At 40.2% G+C, this 16,128-nt stretch overlaps 1 long non-coding RNA gene across 1 annotated transcript in view; it reads left to right on the forward strand.

The window, feature by feature from the left end:
- Nucleotides 1-9,789, forward strand: part of LOC111749587 (uncharacterized) — a 43,234-nt gene extending 33,445 nt beyond the window's left edge. The window contains exon 3 of the long non-coding RNA XR_002784792.2: nucleotides 1,145-9,789. This is a non-coding gene — a long non-coding RNA (uncharacterized LOC111749587). The remainder of the gene's footprint in view (nucleotides 1-1,144) is intronic.
- Nucleotides 9,790-16,128: the final 6,339 nt, after the last annotated feature.

Below are 16,128 nucleotides of genomic sequence, written 5' to 3' on the forward strand. Positions count from 1 at the left end.
TTTAATGACTCCAAGTCTTTCTGCAACAAAAAGATTTTGATGGCCTACTTTTGTTTTATTTTCTGATATGACTTCCTTGAATGAAAATCACCGTTTGCTGATACTTTAAAATTGTTATTTCTTATCACTGATTTTGAAGTTCTGAATGAATTAGGATTAATTTGGATTTGGGATTTTGGGTTGTTTCTGTCTCACTGCCTGTCATAATTGGCAGCACCAAGGGGGCCTGGAGAACCAGAGCTGGGGCTCACTATTGACTTGACTGAAGATGTGGGTGTCATTATGACTGGTGAAGTCATGGATAGATGTGAGTCTGTGGTCTCAATTGAGTAACTAGCAGTAAACCAAGAATTGATTCTGTTGTGAGGGTCAAATTTTTCCAAAGGGCGTTTGGAAGTGTTCAATTGAATCTCACCTTCAGGTCATACACTTGGCTCCCCTTCTACCCAACTGGAGGTTTTCCTTCAATGGTCGCTTATTATCTTGACTCATTTTTGACAAATACCCACTCTGGAGTTAGGACCCTGCTGCTGCTGTTGTTGAGGGTAACCTTTACAAACAAGTCATGCTAAGGCAATGAGTCATTTAATCACAGTCTCTGTGGGTCCAACCACCACGTCCCTGGTCTGTGGGGATGAGGTTGAGGGGGCTGCACTGTGAATGTCAAGGAAGGAAGTGGGAGTAACTCCCCTCACTCATCAAGAAAGTTACTTCTGGGCTGCCATCTGGCAGCAGAAATTGCTTCTCCAAAATTGCTAGTATAAGTTAATGGGGCCTAGAGTACAAATAACTGGCACATCAGCCACAACCTGGACTGATTGTCTCCTTCCCATCATGCACAGAGACATGGCTCTAGGGATATGGTGTGGGAATTCTTTCTCTCATTTTTCTTTTATATTTCCACTGGGCAAGTACATAAAAAGTTCATACATTCTGTAACATGAATGTCTTTGATGCTTAACTCTTTACATATGATTCCACTCAGGGGAGTGGGGAGTACCGCCAAATTCAAAGAGGGGCCACACAGAGTCTGAGTAGCTAGCAAACAGCCTGACTTTATTGGTGTTCCTGTGAAAATGCATCTCCCTTTGGGTTTATGGCTCTCATTTTATTCATTTGCTTCCTTCCTTCTTTCCCTTCTCAGACAATTAGTCTACATGCCTCAGCTGTTGGTGCATCAGTAAATATTGCTGAATAAATGGATGAGAAGTACTATTGCCAATGTGTCTCAGCCTTCAGGATGTGCAACGGTGACAGCAGGGAGAACTGGCTGCGGCTGACCCTGACTGATGTGGCCATGTGAGGTTGATGGACCTGGTTCCTTCCTGGGTTCACCTTGGTGAAGCTAACAGGAGCACTGGAAATGAAAGAAAAGAAAATGATGAAGATACCTTGTGTTAGAGATTGAATTGTGTCCCCCCCAAATATATGTTGAAGCTGTCATCCCTGCATTTATGAATGTGACCTTGTCTGGAAATAGTCTTTGAAGAAGTTATCAATTAACATGAGGTCTTGCTGGAGTAGAGTGAGTTCTAATCCCATGTGGTTGGTGTCTTATAAAGGAGAAAATACACAAAGACACAGAGGGAAGACAGCCATGTGAAGACAGAGTTATGCTGTTGTTGCAAGCCAAGGAACTCCTGGGGCTACCAGGAGCTGGGAGAGACAAGAAAGAATCTTCCTCTAGAGCCTTTGTTGAGAACATGGTCCTGTTGACACCCTGAATTTGGACTCTCTGTCTTGTGAACTGTAAGATAATACAGTTCTCTTGTTTAAAGCCACTTACCTTGTGGTACTTTGTTATGGCAGCCAGAGAAAACTAATATACTTAGTTTTATCCCATCTGGCATAATGGCTTCCTTTCTGGAGAAAGTATTTAGAAAATGGAACGATAGGCTAGTAGGCATGCAAGGATAAAAATGTGATTTAGAGCCAAGCATACTCCCCTGGCTTAGAACGGTGATAAATAAAGGAATGATAGAGATGGATGATCCGCTGTGAAGTACTAGATGATTCAGAGTTGGGAGCCAGCCACCTGAAGTCCTGGGGGGTTCTCGAGGTAGCTTGCTGTTCTAGAGACTTAATTACCACTGTAACTCATGACACATAAGTACATGTCAGATAGGCTAGTTTACATGCTGCACTGCAGCCTTTGGGAAATAGATGATGCTTCTTTCTCCTTTCCCTGCAAACTGACCCACCTGCTTTCTGATGCACATCTTGCTATTTATTTTTCTTATCCCAGTTCTTAAACAGAAATAGCAGCAGTGACATGATTTCATGTAGAATTCAGACAACACTTGTAGAATCATAGACTCTTAAATTGGTAAAGTATATTGGGGGTGGACCTAATCTGATATCTAATCTCAATGATAAAAGTCCAGCAAAGCTGATTAAAATAAAGGAAGAAACCAGTCAAATTCCAGGGAATTTTGGTTTTAAGATATACTAAATTTAATTTTAATTTAGGAACTTTGAGATTTCCTATTAAGAGACATGGCTTTTTTTTTACTCCCCCCCCCCCCCATCTCATCATGTTAGATCAAAGTCCCACTGTGATGCAAGAGATTTAAATAGAAATTGATAGTTTCCTTTGGAATAGAAAGTCGAAGATAGAACCCAAAAAGCCATATAGAAAAATCTGGAGGAATTTTATTACCCAACCCAGTAATTGTTTTAGTGAACAGAGAATTGTTGATGTGTTCCGCTGAGTCAATTCCAACTTACAGCGACCCTAAAGGATAGAGTAGAACTGCCCCATAGGGTTTCCAAGGCCAAAATCTTTACGGAGGCAGGCTGCTACATCTTTCTCCCACGGAGGGGCTGGTGAGTTCCAACCCTCCACCTTTTCGGTTAGCAGCCCAGCCCTTAACCATTGCATCACCAGAGCTCCTCACTGAACAGAGTAGTCATTACATTTTTTACATCTGTTTTTCCAAACAGTCAAACTTCATTATACTATAGTCATTAATTTGAATTTAAAACAAACAAACCAAAGCTCACAATTATCAAACCCTTGGATATGGACCAGATGTTTTGAAATATATCTTGAATGTGGGAGTTTGTCACCTTTTCTTAAAGGTATTTCTGTGGGTCTCCCTTTAACCTAAGAGCATCTAAGAGGACCTAAGCAGAGGAGACGTCTGTGGTTGAAGATTTATATTTATAGTCCTTGATGAACTGCATACATTTACAAGCTGCACTTTGAAATCATAATGATCTAATGTGAAGCAATCAAAATTCCAAAATCATCTAATCAAGAATGACATCAGAGGCAAACAATCTCTCGATGGAGTAGGTATAATTCCCTCTGTAAATCTTCGATTTAGAGCAGATGTTCTAATTCTGTGGATTAAGTCAAGAAGTGTTGAGCTAAGTTGTCCAGAAGATAGTTACTAAGAAAAGGTGAGCCAACATGCAAATTTTTTTTTTTTAACTAAAAAACGTGGCCATGGTAACACATGCCTCCATCCCGTAGCCCATCACCATCCTTTCTCAGCCAGTGATGGAGAATTGAACTGAGAAATTAACCAGGGAGACAGCCAAAGCAGAACACGTGCTTTCCAAGAACAGCCTCAGCGTGACCCCAGCCCTGCCGAAGTGATTATTCTGTCCTCTATGATGCACTCTCTTCTTATTCTTCATCACCCAGCCCTTTCCTGTAGGATTGAGAACAAAAAAGAACAGCAGTAAGTTCTCGCAGCTTTTCAATTTCAAAGAGTAGTTATTTTGGTTCATTGATCAAGCCAGACATATGGATTCTGAAATACGAGATGTGTATGTTTTACATTGCCTCGCATCTTATCGTTTGGCATCTCTACTAGATGGACCTCCTATGGTAGGTGGGTGGATATAGGATACATCAGTATGGACTCAGTTATTGCAACACTTGGGCCCTGGCCCCTGATCTAGAAACAGAAGAGCCAGCTCCAAAGGCCTGTTGTTAACAGTTTACGGAGTGTTGTCAGAAAGCTGCATTCATTCTTTACTGTTTTCTTATTGCTTTTATAATAAATATTTACAGATTTATTGCATACTTATTTTCCAAATGGATAGACGTTTTTAGAAATGACATTTCTGAAAGTGCAGAAGCTATCTGGCACATATACAGTGTATCGTACCATGTGTTTTCTGACAAGAGCATCATCAAAACTGTCTCCATAGTTTATCTGATGAAACTAGATAGCGGTGCGTTGTATCAAGTTTATGGCCCCATTCTTCTCCTCTATACTTTTCATTTTCATATCTGACATAGGGAAAATGGCAAGATTTTCTTTATTCCCTAGGAAACTAATCCTTAAAAGCCATAGAAACTTCTCTCTTTTTTCACAAGTGTAGACGGAAATCCTGTATTCCACAGCTTATCCCCTCTGCCTGAGAATTTATCTCTGATCACACTGTCAATATATTGGATCTTTCCTCTTAAGGAAGGGATAGGGATAGATGAAAGAAGGAAAGCATGGAGGAAATTGTAAGATGATTTGATGTTTAAACTATTATTTTTTAAATGCCTTGATAGCAGACGATGGATGCTACAACAAAAGAATTGTCTGGGTCATTTTGGGGTCATGGTGTAATACGAAGCAGTAGGTTGCCTACTTCTCTGACAAACTATGAGAATGTTCCAATACCTGCAGAAAAGGAGGTTCTGTGACATTCTTAGAACTGTCAGATAGTAAAGCTCAACAGGGTAACACCTTATTTTATTGTTAATTTTCTTGGTTTTGAAGTAATCAGATATTTTGGCTATGAGATATGTATTTTTTGTTAATCAAGGGAACATCTATAAGAATATAATTGAAAACCCAGGTGTAACAGTTTCTATGTGGCTTAGCCTCTTTGTTTATGAGGGCTTGATTTGGATAGTTTATGGCAGCAATCAAGGTGTCTGTTTATAATTGTTAACAGTTGACTTCACTTGATGTGATATAGGAGATCTAGTTTATGGTAATTCTTCTTGACCTGTCTTGTCTCCAAGTGAACCCCCATTTGCTATTAGATGAGAAAGAAGATAAATGACAGGTCTTACGTGTCTATTTATACAGAAATTACGACTAGGACCAATAGGTGAAAGTTTCAAAGAAGGAGATTTTGATTAATTACAAGGACAACTTTCAAATGATAGAAGCTTTTCAGGAATGAAACAGCCTTTGGAAAATTGGGAGTGCCTTGTTAACAGGTGTGTTCAGGCAGGGCCTGGTTGATGACCCATCAAGGCTGATTTAGAAGGGATTACTGCATTGTATTAAGTGATGCTTTAGGTCTCAGTCTGCTCAATTGCAAGCATTCTGAGAATCACTGTTCCGTCAACTTACTCGTGTAAAATTTTACTAAAGTAACATTTCACTAATTGTAATTTGGAATAATTGGGCTGAAGTTTTTCATTACATAGCACATTTTTTTTTTCTTTCTAAAAGATGTATAAATAAGATTGGAGGAAGATTTTAAAAACACTTAAAATATGCTGCTATATTTAAATGCTCTAGAAGAATCAGTTTAGTCAGAAACATGACCTAATTATAAATCATTTATTAAGGTACTAATCGCTATTAGATAAGGTCTCTTACATAAACTTGAAAGCAATAAAACTCTATTTCTTAGGACATACTCTAATTCAGAAAATTTTTTTGTTCCTTTACAAATAAATCTGAGTTAATGGGTATTAAAACAAAAATCATATTAAGACAACAATAGAAATCGATATTTATTTATACAATTTGCAAATTGGGGTAACATTTTGAGTAAAAACCAAAAAACCAAACCCATTGCTGTCGAGTTAGTTCCGACTCAAAACAGAGAGTCAAAAATACTCCCAAGATAAGAGAATCTCTAAAGATTCTAATATCCCGTCTTATTGACATTGCCAAGGTTCCCAGAACTACCCTGGATTTCCTGCTCTTGAAACTACACATAGGTAACTCTTTAAAAAAGCCCAATGCCTAAGGCAAAACAGCCTCCACTAAGCTGCCTACTAGGCTATTGTTTGACTTAAAGGTGACTTTAGGATACCAGTTTCTTTAAGGCTCACCGTTCAAAATGACAGCTAAGGGCAAATGGCCTGGGTGGGTCACCCCAACTCCATGGGCCCCAGAATTAAAATGGTTTCTCAGGAGATTTTACGTATATTTATTTAGACATGTGGAAGCATATACATATTTTTAAAAAGGTAAAATCTTTCATACAAACGTAAAATGAACATGTGTCAAAGGTTTTATTTAACTCATTCATTAATGAGGGAATCAGAAAGTTGTTATAATCAGTTTAAGGAAGAATCCAAGGACCAAACACATTTATAGGCCATTAGGAATGCCAAGATAGGTTTGTTTATTAGATCCAAAACTGGTTGGTTCCACTGTGGGAGAGGGAAGTCAACTGAACCTTCACGGAGAAATTTTACAATTGTATGGAATTCTATGGAAAGAAATTATTTGATGACTGTCAGGTTTCCTTGTCCGAGTTGTTAAATAGCTTGATAAAGATGACAAAAGAGCCCTGGTGGCACAGTGGTTAAGTGCTTGGCTGCTAATGGAGAGGTCAGTGGTTTGAACCCTGCCAGCTGCTCTATGGTAGAAAGATGTGGCTGTCTGCTTCCATAAAGATTTACAGCCTTGGAAACACTATAGGCAGTTCTACTCTGTCCTGTAGGGTTGCTAAGAGTTGGAATTGACTTGATGGCAATGGGAAAGACGATGAAAAGCAGAGAAAACCAAATGGATGAACCTGTCAGGAAAACCACTTACTTTTTAAAAGTTTTTCCAAATTTTTCCTTACACACATACACACACGCACACATCAAGCCCTGTTACTGGGAAATTATAGTGATGCTCATCATGATACACAAAGATTGAAGCTGTCAAGGATTTCATTTCTCTTGGATCCACAATCAGCTTCCATGGAATCAGCAGTCAAGAATTCAAAGGACGGATTGCATTTGGCAAACCTGCTGCAAAAGACCTCTTTAAAGTGTTAAGAAGCAAAGATGTCACCTTGAAGACTAAGGCACACCTAACCCAAGCTATGGTATTTTCAATTGCCTCATATGCTTGAGAAAGCAGGACAATGAGTAAGACCAAAGAATTGATGCCTTTGAATTATGGTGTTGGCAAAGAATATTGATTGCCAGAATGGATTGCCAGAAGAATGAACAAATCTCTCTTGGAAGAAGTACATCTAGAATGCTTCTTAGAAGTGAGAATGGTGAGATTTTATGTCACTTACTTTGGACATGTTATTAGGAGGAACTCAGTGGCATCACTAGGTGGATACAGGGTTGCAGACTGCACTGGGTGACACTATTAGAGGAAGTGACACCAAAATCACTGTATATAAATTTTCATGTGCAGCATTTCAGCAGAAATTGATTATTTTTTATAAAAATACCACTGTAGTTAGTTATAACAACAAAAATTTCATAAGCTCAGCTTACATGTATCAATATACCTACAAGGCTTAAATTCTATGCTAATTTTTCTTGAACCTTCTACTGTGCTCTGATCAGAATTGTCATCATTACCCAATTACAATGATGCTTGAATCACTTGGTTTCGTCTCCACGCACTACAAACACGAGCTGTTGTTTTCGTTGCTGCTGGTGTTTTTATAGTGGCTGATTCTGTCAAATTTTCTGGTTATTGCACTGGCTGACATTAACCCTAGTGATGCTACTAGAGGGACCAATCCATGGAGAAGGACATCATGCTTGGTAAAGTAGAAGGTCAGTGAAAAAGAGGAAGATCCTCAATGAGATGGATTGACAGAGTGGCAACAACAATGAGCACGAACATGGTAACAAATGTGAGGATGGTGTAGGACTGGACAACGTTTTTTTTTTTTTGTCATACTTAATAAGATTACTATGAGTTAGAACCAACTTAATGGCACCTAACAGCAACAATAACAGACATAGTATTCCTAGCTATGGATATTGAACCAACTACTTCTATGTCCAAGACTCAAGTGAATTTCAGAAATTTAGTTCATCTCACTTTCTATTTCCAATTCTGATTTTATGCTGAATATTATATAAAAGAACACAATGTTTATTTACAAGGTGAGCAAGTTGAAGGCATGGAGGACAGGGAGCCTGATCAATGGTCTCAGGTGGGTGTGTCCCATCTACTGGTTGACAACTACTACTTTAGTGGTGATTTGGTGCAATTTTTTCTTTTAGTCTTAAGTTTCAGATAAAAGATGCAGGAAGCGTGTCACCAAGAAAAATAATGTAATTACCAGATAAAAGATAATGAAACTAGTGTTAAAAATAAAATTTCCACAAGTTTAAATTTGTGTTCTAACTCATAAACTTTATTTGCTATTCATCAATGAGGGGAGCAAGGCAAGAACTCCAAAGAGAGGTACACAGCAGAAGGGCTTATAGGTGCACAGACACACAGGCACAAGAAAGTGAGAAAGTGTTTTAATTCTTCAGGAATCTACATTTCTGAGGTCCATGGAGCTGGGGTGACTGAGCTGGGCAATTTGCCCTCAGATGTCCTTTTGAGCCTTGAGCCTTGAAGAACCTGTCTCCTAAAGTCACCTTTAGGTCAAACAACAGCCTTGCTAATCAGTGAGATCATTTAGACTTAGACATTGTGATCTTTTGAAGAATTCAGTGAGTTCTGGGGAAACAAACTCCACAGTTAGACTGGGAGCTGAGTTTTAGGGTAAATTCTTATTGTAAAAACACTGTTCTGGCCCGGTTCCCATGAGAATGATTATGGGGTGGAGTGTAAGAGTCTTTGAAGGCTTTCTCATCTTTGGAATATTTTTGGCTCCCTAGTCCAAATGTTACCCTAACATGCAAATCATATATTAAATAAACTTCAATCAATTTGCCTCTTACAGGCCAAATTTTGGATTGGCTGGCAGGCCTTTTCTTTCCTTATTTGGGATTAAGGGTACATTTTGAACTAGGTTAAACCGGGCAGGCAAATCCTAATTAGCTAGTTTAGGTTTCTATTTTCGGGAGAGTCAACCAATTGACTTAGGTTTTAGCTCCTGGAAAGGTCAGGAATTTACAGGAAATAGAAACTAGTTAGGTTTCGGTTTCCTGATGTGGGACATAGCATAAGTGACTCCATCTTGGGCCTAATATAGTCAGGTTAATATAGTCAGGTTAACACTAGTTAGGGAAAAATCCATCTGGATCATACAAGATCCAAATGTCTTTTCAGGGAGGTCACTTTAGGAGACTGAGCAGTTAGCAACCTTAAGAACTCAAGTTCAGTCTCCTGATTAAAATTAAAGATGTGACAATGTTGAACTTTACCTGAGTCTTGTGTTCCTGGCCCCCAAGCTTCTGTCAGTTTGTGGTACCGTGGGGGCTTTCGTGTTGCTGTGATGCTGGAAGCTGTGCCACTGGTACTCAAATACCAGCAGGGTAGCCCATGGCTGACAGGTTTCAGCTGAGCTTCCAGATTAAGACAGACTAGGAAGAAGAACCTGGCAGTCTACTTCTGAAAACAAACATCTTGGTGAAAAAATTCCCACACCTTTTTGTGTTCCATGAAAAAGCTAACTGCAAGCGAAGACCCTGCCCTGCATATTCCAAGATAAGATCCATTCCCACCCATCTTTGTGGCTCCCATAAGACTCACAATCACTCCCTTGTTTACCTGCCTCTATGAAATCCTGGAAACCTTAGTGGCGTAGTGGTTAAGTGCTATGTCTCTAACCAAAAGGTCAGCAGTTCAAATCTACTGGGTGCTCCTTGGAAACTCTAGGGGGGCAGATCTACCCTGTCTTATAGGGTCACTATGAGTTGGAATCAACTTGACGGCATGGAGTTTATGAAACCCTAAGCTCCCTTCTTCCAGGCATTCCTTATTAATGGGCCTTCTCCCCATTGCAATGACCTGCATAAAATCATCTTCTTAGTTGTCTGGTGCATTTTGCCTTTTATAAGCTGAAATTATTTTTTTTGGTCATGTGAGAGTACATTTGGTCACTAGAAATGATAAAAATATCATAAAGAGACAACTAGGGTAAAGAGGTTAGTGTTCAAGCTGGACAATGCCATTTAGGGTAAAAAACTTGGTATTAAAGTATAGCCACCCCGGTGCCATCGAGTCGATTCCGACTCATAGCTACCCTATAGGACAGAGTAGAGCTGCCCAGTAGAGTTTCCAAGGAGCGCCTGGCGGATTCGAACTGCCGACCCTTTGGTTAGCAGCCGTAGCACTTAATCACTATAGATGATGATTTTCTGTGTGACATATAAACAAGTCATGAAAAGCGATTTCCTACGAAGAGCTTAAACTACAATCCAAGTTAATAGCAGCAATACTAGACTAATTTACAACTTCTTTGGTAAACATATTGTAGAGAACACCACTATTTTTTTTTGATACCACTCTTTATACCACTAATTATTGGTGGAGCCTTGGTGGTGTAGTAAAGAGTTCGGCTGCTAACCAAAGGTCAGTAGTTCGAATCTACCAGCAGCTCCATGGAAATCCTATAGGTCAGTTCTACTCTGTCCTATAGGGCCCCTATGAGTCGGAATTGACTCAATGGCAATGGGTTTGGTTTGGAATTATTAAGTATGATTTCTGGAATATTAAAATTACCTCTCTGTGTCTCAGTTTCCTCATCTGTAACACTAAGGGTTTGGACTAGATGATTACTAACATTCTTGACTTCTCTAATACTGTGAGCTGTTTGGTCATTCCTGGGTTCAACTTTTTCAGGACAATTGGATCATTTGATTTTGGAGTTTTCAGGTAGCTGAGAGTTGGTCTTTTTTTCTCTGTAATTCATCTTTGATCCATATTCTTTATGAAAACTATTCCATCATGCAATGTAGTTATAGGAGGTTTTAAAGAGGAAATAGGTTTTTATTAATTAAAAAAATCCCATTCCCTCAATGAGGGTCATTAAACATTGGAATAGGGACAGCCTGAAAGGGACTGTGAAATCTTCTATTGTTTTTAAAAAACTGAAGAGAAATAGTTTAAGTATGACTTAAGCTGTAGAGTACTAATACTGTTATTGTTGCTGTTGGGTGCTGCTGAGTTGATTCCGACTCATAGTGACCCCATGTGACAGAGTAGAACTGCCACATAGGGTTTTCTAGGCTGTAATCTTTAAGGAAGCAGATCGACAGGTCTTTCTCCCGTGGACCTGCTGGGTGGGTTTGAACCACCAAGCTTTGAGTTAGTGCCACTAGGGCTGTACTAATACTAAAGGCTATTTTATAGCACTTAGTCCATGTCAGGCACAGTTATAAATGGCTTAAATCAGTAACACGGTTCATCCCTATGCCCTAGTGATAAGGACTGTTGTTACCATTACCATCTTACCACTGGAGAAACTGAGACCCAGGAAGTTAGAATAACTTGCCTAAGGTCACAGAGTTGTGAGCGACAAAGCTAGGGTTTGCTTGTGCTACCTGTCCTCCAGGTCTTGCTTGGTGAGAGCAAAGGACCCGCATTGCCAAGACGGCTCATTGATTGTTAGGTACAGGTGTTTATATGGGGAGGAAAGAGTAGGGATGGGCTCTTCTTCAGGGCATATTCAGGGGTGTGGTCCATCATGATTGATGGACAGCTCCTGTGATGATGCGGATATCATCACATTGGCACAGTCTCAGTCGGACCTTGATGCAGGGAAAATGGCGGTTTAGCTCCTCCCACTGGCCGTCCAGCTGCTGCCTGCCTCAGTCCCAAGTAGTCTGGTACTAAAAGGAGCCCCGGTGGTGTGATGGTTAAGCACTCAGCTGCTAACCAAAAGGTTGGTGGTTTGGGTTCAGCTGCTTCACAGAAGAAAGATCTGGCAGTCTGTTTCAATGAAGATTACAGCATAGAAAATCTTATGGCGACAGTTCTACTCTGTCACATGGCGTCACTATGAGTTGGAATTGACTTGGCAGCAATAGATTTTGTTTTTTTTGGTTTTTAGTGTGGTACACCATGCACTCCATGGGAGGAAGACATGACAATCAGCTTCCATAAAGGTTTACAATCTTTAAGGTCATGCAATCTTCATAGACACATCCAGATTCCCTGAAGGACCAAATTACTGGACTGAGGGCTGGGTACCGTGGTCTTGGGGGACATCTAGTTCAACTGGCATAACATAGTTTATAAAGAAAATGTTCTACGTCCTACTTTGGTGAGTAGCGTCTGGGGTCTTAAAAGCTGTGAGCAGCCATTTAAGATATTCCACTGGTCTCACCCCATCCGGAGCAAGGAAGAATGAAGAAAACCAAAGAAATAAGGGAAACATAAGTCCAAAGGATTAATGGACCACAACTACCACAGCCTCCACCAAACTGAGTCCAGCACAATTAGATGGTGCCTGGCTACAACCACCAACTGCTCTGACAGGGATCACAATAGAGGATCCCAGACAGAGCTGGAGAAAAATGTAAAACAAAATTCTCACTCACCGAAAACAAAACAAAACCAAACCAGACTTACCGGTCTGACAGAGAGTGGAGAAAACCTGAGAGTATGGCCCTGGACACCCTTTTAACTAAGTACTGAAGTCACTCCTGAGGTTCACCCTTCACCAAAAATTACACAGGCCCATAAAACAAAATGAGACTAAATGGGCACATCAGCCCAGAGGCAAGGACAGAAGGCAGGACGGGACAGGAAAGCTGGTAAAGGGGAACCCAAGTTCGAGAAAGGGAGAGTGTTGACATATTGTGGGGTTGGCAACCAATGTCACAATTAGACATTAATTAATGAATGAGAAACTGATTTGCTCTATAAACCTTCCTCTAAAGCACAATTAAAAAAAAAAAAAAGATTTGCAGCCTTGGAAACCCTATGGGGAAAAGCTCTACTCTATTCTATAGAGTCACTCAACGGCAGTGGGTTTAATTTGGTATTGGAGTCCATACTTTTAATGGCCATGCTGTATTGTCTTCTTAGCTGAGTAGAGGTAGCCTCTCAAGGACACCAACAGAGCCCTGTAATTCTACAAAAATATAAAGAAATCTTCAATGTAGCCACACAAATTCAGTACTCATAAAGGGAATAAACATAAGTCTTTTGGTTCAGAGACATCTCAATGAATTAAGTGACTTACCCAAGGTCATAAAGTGACTTAGCAATGAGACCAAGGAAGGCATGGGCTCTTCATTTTCAGCCCCCAACCTTTTGTTCAGCACTAGTTTATTCTTGGAGCTGACATGTGCAGAAAAATGAGTCTAGTAAGTTTCTTTCCTAGAGCTTGTCATGTTGCAGAATTCTTTAATGCTTGGCGCTCACGATAATATGTGGTCTTTGCTGGAACTCCTGTGGTTTGATACCAGCCTATACTAGAGATTATGGCAGCTTTTGTTTTCTTAAAAAGCTGGCCGCTCTTGGAATGTAGGCTTGAGAGAACAGAAGCGAGGTTGGTTTGGCTCCAACAAAGCAGTCAAGTGTAACTAATACTGTATTATTAGCACGGGGTGAAATATCCAACTTTCAGTATCTTGACGAAACACAGACAATAAAAATTGCTCAGTGACTTTTTCTAACCTTTCTAACCTGTATTTTACTCCCCAAGACCACGATCCACTTTGCATTCTCAGACAATAAGCCAGGGAGCTTGAAAGTGTGCCACTCATGGCGAAGGATGGCTTCCCCTGAAATGAAATAGCTACATTTGCCAACTTTAAGTCTCAAGAAGTCTTAAAATTTTCCAGGTACACAAGTGTACTTCTTAATGACAGATTAAACTAGTTGTCAAGGCTCCACTGGAGTGAGAATCCATCATTAAGAGATTCTGAAAAACCAAAGAACTGAGCTGGTCAAGTCCCCAGGTGTGATAAGAAAACATTTCCTGCATCCCTGTGGATATTTAATTAATAAAATTGTTTTGAGATGTTCTATTTAAAAATACAGTAGGAATAAAACAATACAATGTATTAAAATCACAGTGGTCTTAGTCAAGCCCCATTAATGTTACAAGAATAGAAATGTATATGCATGTCTTTGTTGGGGATTGTCTAGTATTTCTCTCCTCTAGGCATTTTGGAAGGCATGGGATAGTGTGCTAGACTTTGAAATGTATTTTCTGGCTGTCAAGAATTAAGTGATCAGGGCCAGTGTGCTTTTGCGTTATATAAGAAAAAGAGAATACATTACGTAAGAAATAGAGAATGCAGTTCGTTGCCACCTCGAATTCATTTTTTTTTTGGTGAAAAGAGAAAGCTGTAGGAAGAGTTAGGGCCAGTTCAGGGCATAATGATGAGATCATTTTGGAACCTCTTTTTTGTGGGTTCTGTTGCAGTCCTCCTCTTCTTCTAGCCCAAGTTCCACTCTGATGTCAGCGCAGGAAGGCTTTTCCTCTGGAATTCCCCCAAGTTCCTGACTTATCAACTGGCTTTCTTGGTTGTAGACAATTTTGGCTTCAGAGCAAAATACGTACTGGAGTTTGGGGAAGGGCAGACTCAGGCCTCAAGAAGATGGTAGGGCAGGCACCTGGTACCAGTGGGAAGTACTGTGTAGCTGGGAAAACTTACAGAATTAAGTGTCAGGAAATGCAAATCATGGTTGTTGTCCAGCTCTGGCTTAGGGTAAAATATTTAAATCCACCCAGAATCAGTTTCATCACCTGGAAAATAAGGGGGTTGGGCTTGTTAACAATTCTCAAACTTTTCTTTTAGCTTCATGACTCATTCTTCAAAGGGAAACTTATGCTTAAGTGTAATAAGATCAAGAGTTAAAGGTAGAGTTTTCTTTAGAGTTCGATGGTTCAAACCTGAGCTCCACTCATATTTTGATTTCTGTTTTCACTCTCTTAGGCTCCAGCCACCAGGGTAGACTACTTGGGGTAGACCACTACATGATGAGAGGCCACATGGAGAGAAATTCTGAAAGATAAGGGACCACCTTGGACATTTGAGCCCTAGCTGAGCACCCAGCTGAATGATGTGACGTGAGGCTGCACATCATGGAGCAGAAGAACTGCCCAGCTGAGCTCAACCAACCATAGAACTGTGAGAAATAATGAATTGTTGTTTAAAACCATCAGGTTATTTATTTATTGTGCTTTAAGTGAAAGTTTACAAATCAAGTCAGTCTCTCATACAAAAAATTACACACACCTTGCTATGTACTCCTAGCTGCTCTCCTCCTAATGAGACAGTGCATTGCTCCTCTCTACCCTGTATTCTCCATGTCCATTCAACCAGCTCCTGTCCACCTCTTCGTTCTCATCTCACCTCCAGGCAGGAGTTGCCCACAGTCTCATGTGCCTACTTGAGCTCAGAAGCTCACTCCTCACCAGTATCATTATCTATCTTATAGTCCAGTCCAACCCCTCTCTGGTGAGTTGGCTTCAGAAATGGTTCCAATGTTGGGCTAACAAAAGGTCTGGGGACAATGATCTCCACAGTCCCTCTAGTCTCAGTCAGACCACTAAGCCTGGTTTTTTTTATGAGAATTTGAGATCTGCATCCCATGGTTCTCCTGCTCTGTCAGGGATTCTCTGTTGTGTTCCCTGTCAGGGCAGTGATTGGTGGTAGCTGGGCACCATCTAGTTCTTCTGGTCTCAGGCTGATGGAATCTCTGATTTATGTGGTCCTTTCTGTCTCTTGGGCTCATATGTACCTTGTGTCTTTGGTGTTCTTCATTCTCCTTTGCTCCAAGTGGGTTGAGACCAATTGATGCATCTTAGATGGCCCCTTGCTAGCTAAACATCTACTTTTGAGATTGTTTTTATTCAATAATAAATTACTGAAACGTATTCCTCAGGTATTAACAGGCAAAACAAATTTCAAAAATTTCCCGTATGTAACTCAAAATCCTTGAGTCTTTTCCTAAATGTTTAGATATTCCATCACTACCTCTTTTCCTTTTCTTTAGATCAAGATGTTGTTTAATACGATTTTTGGCACCCACACTGGGTTCTCAGCCCCACATAAAAAAGATGTATATCACCTGTTGACCAGTGTGGGCTGCCTGTGGTCCAAGCACTCCCTTTAAGGATGGATTTTTTTTTTTTCCTGAGGAGAGTTCAGAGCTAGAAATATCTAGTCACTTGATTTTCAGTTTTATGATACATCATGCAAATCATCAATCCCTTGCTTTTCTCTAACTCAGATAAAAAATGCAAACCTCCTCCCTACCCCCGAGAAAGTGAAAAAGGCAAATGGCTTTGCTGTAAGGGGTGGTCTAGTTTTTCAAGTAT

This window comes from Loxodonta africana, chromosome 11, assembly GCF_030014295.1.
Source record: "Loxodonta africana isolate mLoxAfr1 chromosome 11, mLoxAfr1.hap2, whole genome shotgun sequence".
Classification (NCBI taxonomy): domain Eukaryota; kingdom Metazoa; phylum Chordata; class Mammalia; order Proboscidea; family Elephantidae; genus Loxodonta; species Loxodonta africana.